Below are 11,587 nucleotides of genomic sequence, written 5' to 3' on the forward strand. Positions count from 1 at the left end.
GGAAAGGGAAAATCTCTCAGAAGCTCTGGGCACCCCTTTCCTCGGAGGAAAGTTATGTAGCCATTACAGCGATGGTCACGATGGGGCTTCCCCGGTGGTCCAGTGGTTGACACTCCACACTTCCACTGCAGGGGGCACAGGTTCCATCCCTGGTCTGCGCACGAGGCTCCCACATGCGGTGCTGCGTGGCCAAAAAAAAAAAAAAAGATGGTCACGAGGGTCCTGCCAGGACATGAAAAGTGATGGCAAGTTGAATGAATAAGGATCCAAAATTATTTGTGATGAATCCTATTAAAATTTTTTTTGCACAGAAAAAGGAAAGGCTGAAAGAGAACATATCAAAATACAAACATGTCATGTTCAATTGGGTGAATCCCTTCCTTTTTTCTTATTGATTGATTGATTGATTTTTTGGCTGCCCTGCATCTTCATTGCTGCGTGCGGGCTTTCTCTAGTTGTGTCGAGCGGGAGCTACTCTTCATAGTGCTGCATGGGCTTCTCATTGCGGTGGCTTCTCTTGTGCGGAGCACAGGCCCTAGGGCACACAGGCTTCAGTAGTTGTGGCTCGCAGGCTCAGTAGTTGTGGCGCACGGGCTTAGTTGCTCCGCGGCAGGTGGGAATCTTCCCAGACCAGGGCTCGAACCCATGTCGCCTGCATTGGCAGGTGGATTCTTAACAACTGTGCCACCAGGGAATCCCCCTTTTTTCTATTTTAAAATTTTGTTTACTGTATTTGTATTGCTTTTATAATGGAACACTTATATTTTAGACATTCTATCATGTATATTCTAGAACTGTGCTCTTCCAATGTAGCCACCTGTTGACGGTCCCTGGCAAGAATGGAGCTTGTGCCGGAATGTAAGCCAGCTCATCGCACTCTGCGGTTCAGCTGATGCTTTTTTCGTAGCGAGACTTTCTCAACAAAGGAAGCAGCGTGTTGGTTTACAGTCTGGCAGGAGCTGCTTCTTCTGTTGTGGGTCAGCAACAGTTCATAGACAGGCCCTTGGAATAGTACTGTCCTATAGCAGATTGTAAAACATGACAGTGCCCACCTCTGGAACAGGTGAGACTAAAGGCTTATGTGGAACTTGGAAACATAATGCTGCCTGGGCCTGGCAGCGCTGCCCAGGGAGCCAAGTGCTCCATATCTGATGGGCCCCTCCTCGCCCCACTGCCTCTCAGGCTTCTCAAGTCACTGAACCCTCCACAGCAGCTTCTTGTGATCTGAAACCCAATGGTCATCACTGTCAGGGACAAAGAACCTGATACCTAAGAACGAGGAGAGAGTCTCTCAGGGAGTGAGAGAACAGGAGCAGAGGGGTAGCCCTCAGGGACTTCCCTGGTGGTCCAGTGGTTAAGACTCCGCAATTCCATTGCAGGGGGCACAAGTTCGATCCCTGGTCGGGGAACTAAGATTTCGCATGCCATGCCACTTGGCCAAAGAAAAAAAAAAGAGAGGTGGCCCTGGGCCATCTACCCTTCCGTTCTGTCCATCCTCATTCTCATTCAAACCTCTTAAGAATGTAAGAGGTAAGGACTGCCCTGGTGGCACAGTGGTTAAGAAGAATCCACCTGCCAATGCAGGGGACATGGGATCGATCCCTCGTCCGGGATGATCCCACATGCCGCGGAGCAGCTAAGTCCGCGAGCCACAACTACTGAAGCCTGTGCGCCTAGAGCCCGTGCTCCGCAACAAGGGAAGCCACCGCAATGAGACGCCCATGCACCGCCATGAAGAGTAGCTCCCGCTCAACGCAACTAGAGAAAGCCCGCACGCAGCAACGAAGACCCAGCACAGCCAAAAAATAACTAACTAAATAAAATTGATTCTTTAAAAAAAAAAAACAAAGAATGTGAGAGGTCCGTCTCTTCTGGGCTTGACGTGGGGCTGCTTACAGAAGCGCTTCTGCTGGGGCACCTCTCTGAATCAGTGGCTCTCTCCTCTTGCACCCCACCCTCTCACCCCAGGTCAAGGTTCAGAAGGTCCAGGCCAACGTGGAGAGCCAGATGCCGGTCGTCACCTCTGACAGCCAAAAGCGCCGGGGCCAGGTGGCATTTCTCTCGGTAAGGTTGGTCCACCCCCAGCTGCAGCCCAGACTGAGGGGACCTCTCAGGGCTTGGAGGGAATGGGGTGAGGCCAGGAGGACAGAGACGGAATGCCTAAGCAGAAGACAACGGCGGTACTGGCTTGGGGCTCAGAGATGCCTCTCTATACGCCCTTCCACCCCCCAGAAATTGATCCAGACAGCTCAGGATGAGGTGAACGCCTGCTTTTCGGAGGTCATCCAGGAGGTCAAACAGATGCAGATGAAGGTCTTGGATTTCATGGAGAAAGAGGAGGCGGCCGCCCTGGGGAAGCTGGGCGGCTCCATCCAGCAGAGCCACAACCGCCTCCTGAAGCTGGAGGGGGGACAGCATCTGGCTCCACACCCTGCTTGCCAACCAGAGCCACCAGCAATTTCTGCAGGCAAGGCCCCACCCTACCCCCACCTCTGCCCCACGCCCATCACAACCTCCACTAGGCCACAGTGGCTGTGCCTTTAACATCCCTAACCTAAGATGTCCAGAAAACCGGGAGGAGGGGAGAAAGAGGTCCAGGTTTGAACATGGGCAGCTTTTCCACCTGCCCCATGGTTCTGGGGACCGCTAAGCCCCTGGCATAAGCAGGAGTTCCTGGAATCTGCTTGGGGCCTGGCTAACAAATGGTATTGCCAGCCCGGCCCTGCACGCAGGAGTTCCCCAGGCTGAAGCACTTCCCGGCCTGCATGGAACCCCTGATGAGCACCAAGTGTAAGGAGAAGCAGAGCTTCCTCCTGCTGCCAGAGACCTTGGCAGAGCTCCGGACCCGGCTGGTGGACGTGGGTCTCAGCTTCATCAACCAGCTCTTCCTGAAGGGTTGGTTAGTACCTGGTTGCCTGGGACTCCTGAAGACTCACCTGCATTCTGGGTGTGGGCCGGCCCTACAGGGCAGCGGTTGGGATTCCAGGCACTTGTAGAGAACCCTGCCTGTCTGTGTTCACCTTCCCCAGGTAACTCAACCTCCTAGAAGCCCATGCCTCTCTCTGGAAAGATGCTGGGCTGTGAAAGTGTCCTCAGCAAAGCCCCTCCATCTTCCCCAGGCATCAAGAGGAACTCCTATGAGGTGCTGCCCCCAGCTGTGGACAGGGAAACACTTCTCAAGTGTGAGTCCTCAGTACTGGGGTCCAGCCCCAGGGGTGGGAAGGAAAGGAACAGGGCCGTTGGGTGCCTTGACTTACCGAGCCCCACCTTCATTCAGGCCAGGGCTCCAGAGAGGTGCCAGCTCTCTCCTGCCCTGACCTCGCACTCTGGGCTGGAGACCTCAGAAGGACTTGGCCCGTGACTCCAAGGCCCTGATAGGAAGGGGAGAAGGCCGTCCTGTCCCACCCCCATGGGTGGGCAAGGCCTCACTTACTACCCAGAGGCCAGCTCTGCAGCCCCCCGTGGCCCTGATATGGCACAACCTCTGCCCTCAGCTAGGTGCCTGCCGACCACCCCTGGACTTTAGCCAAGCCAGCTTGGACGACCCAGCCCATTTCTTCCTCAGCCAATTTCCCTTTTCACTTAATGTCCCTGCAGCCCCTCTCCCAGGCTGGGCTAGGGGCCAAGTGATTCTCTAAGAAATCACCGGTGATTTCTCTGAGATCTCCAGGGTTAAGGTTGCATTGCCTTTGATGAACCCTTCTGAGTGACCTGCTCCAGGAGCTCTTGACCCTCCCTCAGTCCCACTCAATCTTGTGCCCTGAACAAACAAAAAAGGAGATTATGTTAGGGTTTTGGGAGAGGGGGGCAGATAGGAGGACTCTCGGTTCGCAACTTCTCTAGGAAGGCAGACCTTTGGACAGCACCCAACTCATCATTCCTCCGGACTATGTCAGCACCCCCAGGGGGCCACAGTTGGAGACTTAAAGAGGGGGGTATAGAGGGGCCACTTCTGGGAGCTGGGGGTGGAAACATTTGGTGACTTCTGTGCAAAAGCCATGCGGCTTCGGCCCCTCCCTGGGCCTCCAGCGCTCTGCACCCGGGGCCAATGACCCTGGCCTCCTTTCCCATCCCCCTTGCCCCAGGTTATTGCAACCTGAACTTCCACCCCGCCACGGCCAGTGAGGAGCTGTTCCTGTTCTAGGGGACCCACTCGGTGCTAAACCTGGGCATCCTCCTGGAGCCCTTCGCCGGGGGCGGCCCCTTCCCGGGCGGCTTCAAGCAGTGGCCGCAGGTGCTGTGCTCGCACGGCCTGGCAGAGGGCTGCCACTAGTGGGAGGCCGAGGTGTCCAACTCGTGGGCGTGCCTGGGCGTCACCTACCGCCGCATCCCCCCCACCCCCGCTCAGCGGCCGCCCACGCCGCAACATCATCTACCTGCTAGGCCGCAACCCCTACTCGTGGTGCTTGGAGTGGGACTCGCTCAAGTTCTCCGTGTGGCACACAACACGCAGACGGTGCTGCACGGCGGCTACCACCGCACGCTCGGCGTGGCGCTCGACTGCGGCGCCGGCTGCCTCTCCTATGGCGTGGCGGGAGGCGTGAGCCTCATCTACCGCTTCCTGGCCTCCTTCCTGGAGCCGCTCTACCCCGCAGTCATGGTAAGCAGCGGCACCTCGGTCACCCTCAAGCAGCGCCCGGGGGCGTAGGCGGCGGCCAATAAAGCTGGACTCAAGCGCTGGCTGGCCCGCTGGGCGGGGCGCGCTGGGGAGGGTGGCCGGCCCGCGGGGACCCCTGGCCCGTGGTTGAGGGGTGGGCGGGGAACCTGCCTCCCGACCCGCTGCCTGGACTTGACCTGCGGCGCCTGCCCAGTGGTCCCGGGAGGTCCTGGGAATCCCAGAAAACAGGCCGACCCCTCTGGCCTCACCGTCACGGGAGAAGGGCTCTGAACCAGAATGGAGAGCCCCCTGGACTGGGGACAGCCCTGTGGCCTCCGGGGCGGCGGGGAGGTTTCTGGCCAGGATGCACGGCCTCCCCCGCGCTTGAGTTACCAAACCCCATCAGAGGTTCTCTGGGTTGGTCCTGGCTACTCAGCACCAGGGCCTTGTTGCCCGAGAATGGGCGGGGCTCTGACCAGGTGGCTTCTCTCCGGCTCCTCCCCCGCAGCTGGCCAGACTGAGGGTTGGCGCCTGACCCACCAGGGTAGAGGTGTTCTGTCTGTGTTACTGGCTTAATTGGAGGCTGGGAAGTTAAGCCAAGGAATCCATGACTATCCCAGACCCCACCCCATCCCCACCCCCGAAAAAAAGGCTGAGGGACTAGGTCCAGGCGGGGCTGGTGCCCCTGACCCTGCTGCCCAGCAGACTTTCTCACACAGCAGGTGTTTTACAGCATGGAGGGGGTGTGGAACTGAGGCTGTCCGGGTGGGAAAACCTTAACCCCCCTGCACCTTCCCCAGCGTTCCTGAAAGCTCTTTTCCCCACCCCCATCCCTAAGCAGAGGGCACTCAGCTGCCGTGGGTAGCACTGCCGGAAAGCAAAGGGGCTTCGTCCACATGCAGGCCTCTGCCATCTGACCTGCCCAGCAGGGTGTGTAGAAGTCAGCAGGAGAGGCTGGGCCTGGGCTGGGCCCCTGCCCTGCGACCCTGGCAGGAGTGTGACTGGGGACCCGGCCCCTCTGGGGAAGCAGCCTGGGCATTTCCAGCCTCAACCAGTCACTTGTTCCTGTGGCTTTTCATGTGAGGGCCTCGGTAAGGTTAATGATTGGCTCTCAAGAGGAAATGATACAAGTCACGGGGGAGAAAATCCCTGGGGCCACATCATCCAGAACCAGGGTGTGCCTGAATTCCATCCCCGCCTGGCCTGTTCTCGGAGAAATTAGTGACCCTAGTTTCTCACTGGGGGGGCCGTCATTGTGGAGCCTGGCAGGGCGGCCACGCAGCAGGTGTTGGGTGCGCTCTGACGGCCTCACAGGGTGGGGCGCCCTTTGGCTGCCTTGAGCCTGGGCTGCGGCTCATGTTGACCTTCCTCCCTGGAGGCTCCGCTCAGCACCAGTCCAATCTCTTTCATCCTCACAGGCTGCTACTGGTGTGGATGGGTAGGAATGAAATCTAAACTTTTTCGCATTCAACAGAAAGCTTGCATGCCAAAATGCTCAAATCTTGCCTCCCCACCCCCAAAACCTATTCCTCCTGGGCGAGAGGCTGCACGCTTCCTAATCTATGGGCTGAGGTCAACAAATGCTGAGGGGACTTCCCAGGTGGCACAGTGGACAAGACTCCTTGCTCCGCATGCAGGGGGCCTGGGTTCGATCCCTGGTCAGGGAACTAGATCCCATATGCAAGCTGCAACTAAGATCTCGCATGCCACAACTAAGGAGCTGGCAAGCTGCAACTAAGGAGCCCGCCTGCCACAACTTTAGACCTGGTGCAACCAAATAAATATTAAAAAAAAAAAAAAGAAAGAAAGAAATGCTAAGGAGGTAACTGTGTAGCTGCGTGGATCTGAGTCCTTCCCCATCAGGGAGCTGACGAGGGGGGCTACCCTCGCCAGTTCCTCCTGGTTCTCAGGGACACTTCACGTGGTGCGTGATGCTGGAACGGTGATGCCCTCAGGCACACATTGGTGTGAAATCCGTATCAGAAGCATGCCATTTGCTTTCTTAAACAGTTCCTGATTTGAAGTTCCTAGGCCCCGAGGGATCCACAATGGTAGTTCTGGGGGTCGTCAGATACTTGCCAATATTTCAAAAAGCCAAATGACAAGTAGGCCTGCATGTCAGTGAGGCTGGCCAGCAAACCAGAATGTCAGGGTTCCTGGCTCAGCATTTGCTTCCTGGGGGAAAATACCAAAGCGGGAGCTTTGGGGCGCAGGATCAGCCAGTGCTGATAATCCACACTGGTGAATCCTGGCCTTGCCCTTTCCCCCACTGTGGAGCGAGCAGGGAGGGGATTGTCCCTGGAATGCCACCCACACACTTCTCATGCCTTCCTGCTCCTGCCTTAGCACTCAACTAATACGTTTTTCAGGGACTTCCCTGGTGGCGCAGTGGTTAAGAACCCACCTGCCAATGCAGGGGACGCGAGTTCTGATTTCCTGGTCCGGGAAGATCCCACATGCCACGGAGCAACTAAGCCCATGCACCACAACTACTGAGCCTGTGCTCTAGAGCCCACGAACCACAACTACTAAGCCTGCGTGCTGCAACTACTGAGACCCACACGCCTAGAGCCCGAGCTCTGCAAAAAGAGAAGCCACCGCAATGAGAAGCCCACACACTGCAACGAACAGCAACCTCCGCCCGCTGCAACTAGAGAAAGCCCGCGTGCAGCAATGAAGACTCAACGAAGACAAAAAAAAAAAATTTTTTTTTTTAATGTGAATCCAGACAGGCTGTAAACTAATCCTTCCCCAAGGATTATTTCACTTTAAAAATTCCCATGTTATTCCTTACAAGAAGACTGTGTTCCTGTATTACTTGGATAATTTTTAAATTAAAGTTTTTGCATATTCTATAAAAGTAATTTTGCTTTTTTTTTTTAATTTTGCTTTTTTTAAAGAATAACCTGTATATTTTTTAAATATTTATATTTGGCCATGTTGGGTCTTAGTTGTGGCCCACAGAATCTTTCGTTGCTTCTCTCTAGTTGTGGCATGCAAGCTTAGTTGCCCCACCGCATGTGGGATCTTAGTTCCCAAACCATGGATCGAACCTCCGTCCCCTGCATTAGAAGGCAGATTCTTAACCACTGGACCACCAAGGGAACTCCAAAAGTAACTTTGCTTTTATTTAACAAACACATAGTGCCTACTACGTGCCAGGCCCTGTGCATGGCAAATGAAATGTTCATGGCAAATGTGAACTCATTTAATCCTAACAACCCTATAAATAGGTATTAATTCTCCCCATTGTATGCAGGAGGAAACAGGATGAGAGGCTAAGTGGCTTGTCCAAGGTCTTGAAGGTACATAAATTGGAGAGCCAGGATTTGAACCCATACAGTCTGCTTTTTCAATCACTATGCTATACCACCTCTTCTATGACATTCATTATAGAAAATGTACACAATATAGAAACACAAAAGAAAATAAAATATTCCTATCATGATCCTACTGAGGCAGGAGATAGGTGGGCCCCAAACTAGACATTTATAACTGGCCTCCTGTTCACACTTCTTGGGGTGAGAAGAAGATGGGCTCCAGGCCAGACATTCATTACCAACCCCCTGTTTACATTTCCTGAGGCAAGAGACATACGGGCTCCAGGACTACATACTGATTTACCAGACTCCTGTCTATATTTCAAGATCTGCACTTCGATATAAGAAACAACAGGAATAGGGTAGGTAACTGGACATTGGATGCTTTTATGGCAGGGACAGAGAGGGGTTAAACCCTGTTAAAAGATCACGAGGTCATATATTTCCCATCTTTGGGGCAAGGGAAACATTGCACATGTGCAGAAAGGCTCCTTGGGGGTCAAAGAGGAGGGAGCACTACTCCATAATATGTGATACCTTGGCTGTCCCATAGGCCTCTGGGCTGTAATCCATCTTGGAAAAAGTTGCGCACGCATGTTGGGGAGGGTCCTAGGGCAGGGCAGGTGTGGTGGCTGGGATTCCTGGTTTTCATCCAGGCTACCCAGGTTCAATTCCTGGGCAGGGAATTAAGATCTCGCTTCATGCCACCATTCACTGCTGCCTCTCCGAGATCACTACTTCCTTCCCCCAGAGATAACCGCTCCTGGAGAATTTCCTTGCAGTGTTTTTTTGTTTTTTTTGTTTTTTTTGGCCATGCTGCATGGCTTGTGGGATCTGAGTTCCCAGACCAGGGATCAAACCTGTGCACCTGGCAGTGCAAGTCCTAACCACTGGACCACCAGGAAATTCCACCTTGCAGTCTTCTTTTCTTATACAGATGTAGATGTTGAAGATGGAGATAGCTAAAAGATAGTTACAACTCGTATGGTGCATTTTCCAAAGTTACTTTCAAAATACAAAAATGGCTTGTTCACTCACTGGCTGCATAATATTACATCCTACACATCTGTCCTATATCTTTGTTTTGTCTTTAACACCTTCCCTGATTCCCTCTAGAGGTGGGTGGCAAGTGGCAACCCAGCCAGAGCCACAGATGTTGCTTCCTGGATGTCACCATAAGTTTGACTCAGGAGGGGAAGGGTTAAAGTATGGAGCTGAAGGAGGCTGGCAGCATCAACGGTTTCCATCGTCTCACCATCCCATCCCACAGGTGAGGACAGAGCAGGAAGCAGGATCAGATGGCAGGAGCCTTGGGAGGGAGCCTTAACCCTTCCCTCCCCCAAGAGAGGGTGTGCTCGGGCTGGAGGTGGAAGGGAGAGGATGTTTGTGGGAGCCTCTGGCAGAGGCCCTGCCTGGCATGCAGTGGGCACCTGATGCTGTTGGGAGCATCTCACCCAACAGGGCTTATGCTCAACTCCTCCCTCTTCCAGCGAGGAAGGCACCTGGTGGTAACCTGGACCAGGTCCCACCAGCTCAGGAGAGGTGGACCCTCTCCAGCCTTCCCTGCTAGCCCAGTCCCACCCCACCCCACCCCAGCTCCTTGCCAAACATCAGTCTTCACTCGTTTTCTTGGGCTTCATCACCAGCCCCCACTCCATTCTACTCTTCAAAGCACTTGCCTCCTGGCCTTTGCACCTGCCATCGCCCCTGCTGGGAGCCCTCTCCCACCCTCATCCCCTTCCTTACTCCTCCTCATTACTTATTACTTTCTCCTCCCTAGTCCTTAAGTCTCAGCTAAGATGTGCCGCGTCAGAAAGCCACTCTTGAACCCTCCTCTCCCTAAGCCAGGTGGGCTTCCCCCTCTCCTGCCATCGCCCTCTGCATGCATCCCTCCTCACACCCACCTTGCTTCACGTGGGAATTCTCCATCAGACCAGCGCCTGGCCGGGTATTTCATCTCTGTCTCCGTTGCTTAACCCCTGGAGGGTCGGAGGCCACTCAGGTCCTCTCCTGGGTCAGGCCAGGCTGGGTGCAAGTGGCCCAGGCATGGCTGCTCACCTGCTTCTCCCTTTGCCATCCGTTTGCTTCCTCCTGAAGCCAGTTCCATGCACCTACTGCATCCAGATAGTTGCAAAGGACCTGCCTATTCCTCCCGGGTTTCCATCTCGATCTCGCCTCTAGCCTGAAGGTTCTTCTTTTTATATATATATATATATTTATATTTATTTATTTATTTATTTATTTTTGGCTGCATTGGGTCTGCATTGCTGCGCACGGGCTTCCTCTAGATGCGGCGAGCAGGAGCCACTCTTTGTTGTGGTGCGTGGGTTTCTCATTGCGGTGGCTTCTTTTGTGCGGGCTTCAGCAGTTGTGGCACGCCGGCTCAGTAGTTGTGGCGCACGGGCTTAGTTGCTCCGCGACATGGCATGTGGGATCTTCCCAGACCAGGGCTTGAACCCATGTCCCCTGCATTGGCAGTCGGATTCTTAACCACTGTGCCACCAGGGAAGTCCCACCTGAAGGTTCTTTGAGGCTGAGGACCCTCCAGCAGGTGTGTGAGGGGAGAGACACAGACACAGACCTTGTTTCCTGACCTATAGAAAGGGATGGACTGGGACTTCCCTGGCGGTCCAGTGGTTAAGGCTCCATGCTTCCAATGCAAGGGGCGTAGGTTTGATCCCTGGTCAGTGAACTAAGATCCCACATGCTGTGCAGTAAGGCCAAATGAATAAATAAATAAAATAACAGAGGGAAGTCCCACCTGAAGGTTCTTTGAGGCTGAGGACCCTCCAGCAGGTGTGTGAGGGGAGAGACACAGACACAGACCTTGTTTCCTGACCTATAGAAAGGGATGGACTGGGACTTCCCTGGCGGTCCAGTGGTTAAGGCTCCATGCTTCCAATGCAAGGGGCGTAGGTTTGATCCCTGGTCAGTGAACTAAGATCCCACATGCTGTGCAGTAAGGCCAAATGAATAAATAAATAAAATAACAGATTTTTTTTTTTTTTTTTTTTTTTTGAGCAGGTGGACTCTCAACCACTGCGCCACCAGGGAAGCCCGAATAACAGATTTTTTTTAAAAAGCATGGATCGAGATATCACCCATATTTGCTGAAGGTTATACAACTCCCAGGGCTTCTCAAACCAGGTGCTTGGGGAACGGGGGCGTTTCAGGTAGAGACAGGACTAGGGTGAAGCAAGTGAGACCCTCACCAAGGGCATAACATTTAAGAGCATGTGCCAGAAAACTCAGAAATCAAAGTAAATGATACTTTAAGGCAATATATGACAAAATCAAAATTAATGCAAAAATCCATGATAGACAGAATATCAAAATTGTAAATAAAGACCCATCTTTTGGGAATTCCCTGGTTGTCTAGTGGTTAGGACTCCACTCTTTCACCACCAGGGGCGTGGTTCAGTCCCTGGTCAGGGAACTAAGATCCCACAAGCCGCACAGTGTGGCCAAAAAGAAGAAAAAAAAAAAGACCCATCTTTTATGACCTGACCCATTGCTTGTACTACCTGCTCCATACCCCTCGCACTAATCCCAGCCCTGATTCCAACAAAATTTTACTCATGAAGCCAAGTGACCACTCCATTGGCCATACTTTATTGGTCTGATTTTCTAAAAATGTTACCTTTAAATTATTATTAGGTTATCATTTATC

The 11,587-nt window shown here is 53.5% G+C and overlaps 1 pseudogene; it reads left to right on the top strand.

The window, feature by feature from the left end:
* The window catches only part of LOC112410171 (E3 ubiquitin/ISG15 ligase TRIM25-like), a 12,047-nt pseudogene extending 7,399 nt beyond the window's left edge, over nucleotides 1-4,648 (top strand).
* The last annotated feature ends 6,939 nt before the right edge of the window (nucleotides 4,649-11,587 follow it).

The sequence above is a fragment of the Neophocaena asiaeorientalis genome, unplaced genomic scaffold, assembly GCF_003031525.2.
Source record: "Neophocaena asiaeorientalis asiaeorientalis breed wild unplaced genomic scaffold, Neophocaena_asiaeorientalis_V1.1 scaffold30, whole genome shotgun sequence".
NCBI classification, from domain to species: Eukaryota; Metazoa; Chordata; class Mammalia; order Artiodactyla; family Phocoenidae; genus Neophocaena; species Neophocaena asiaeorientalis.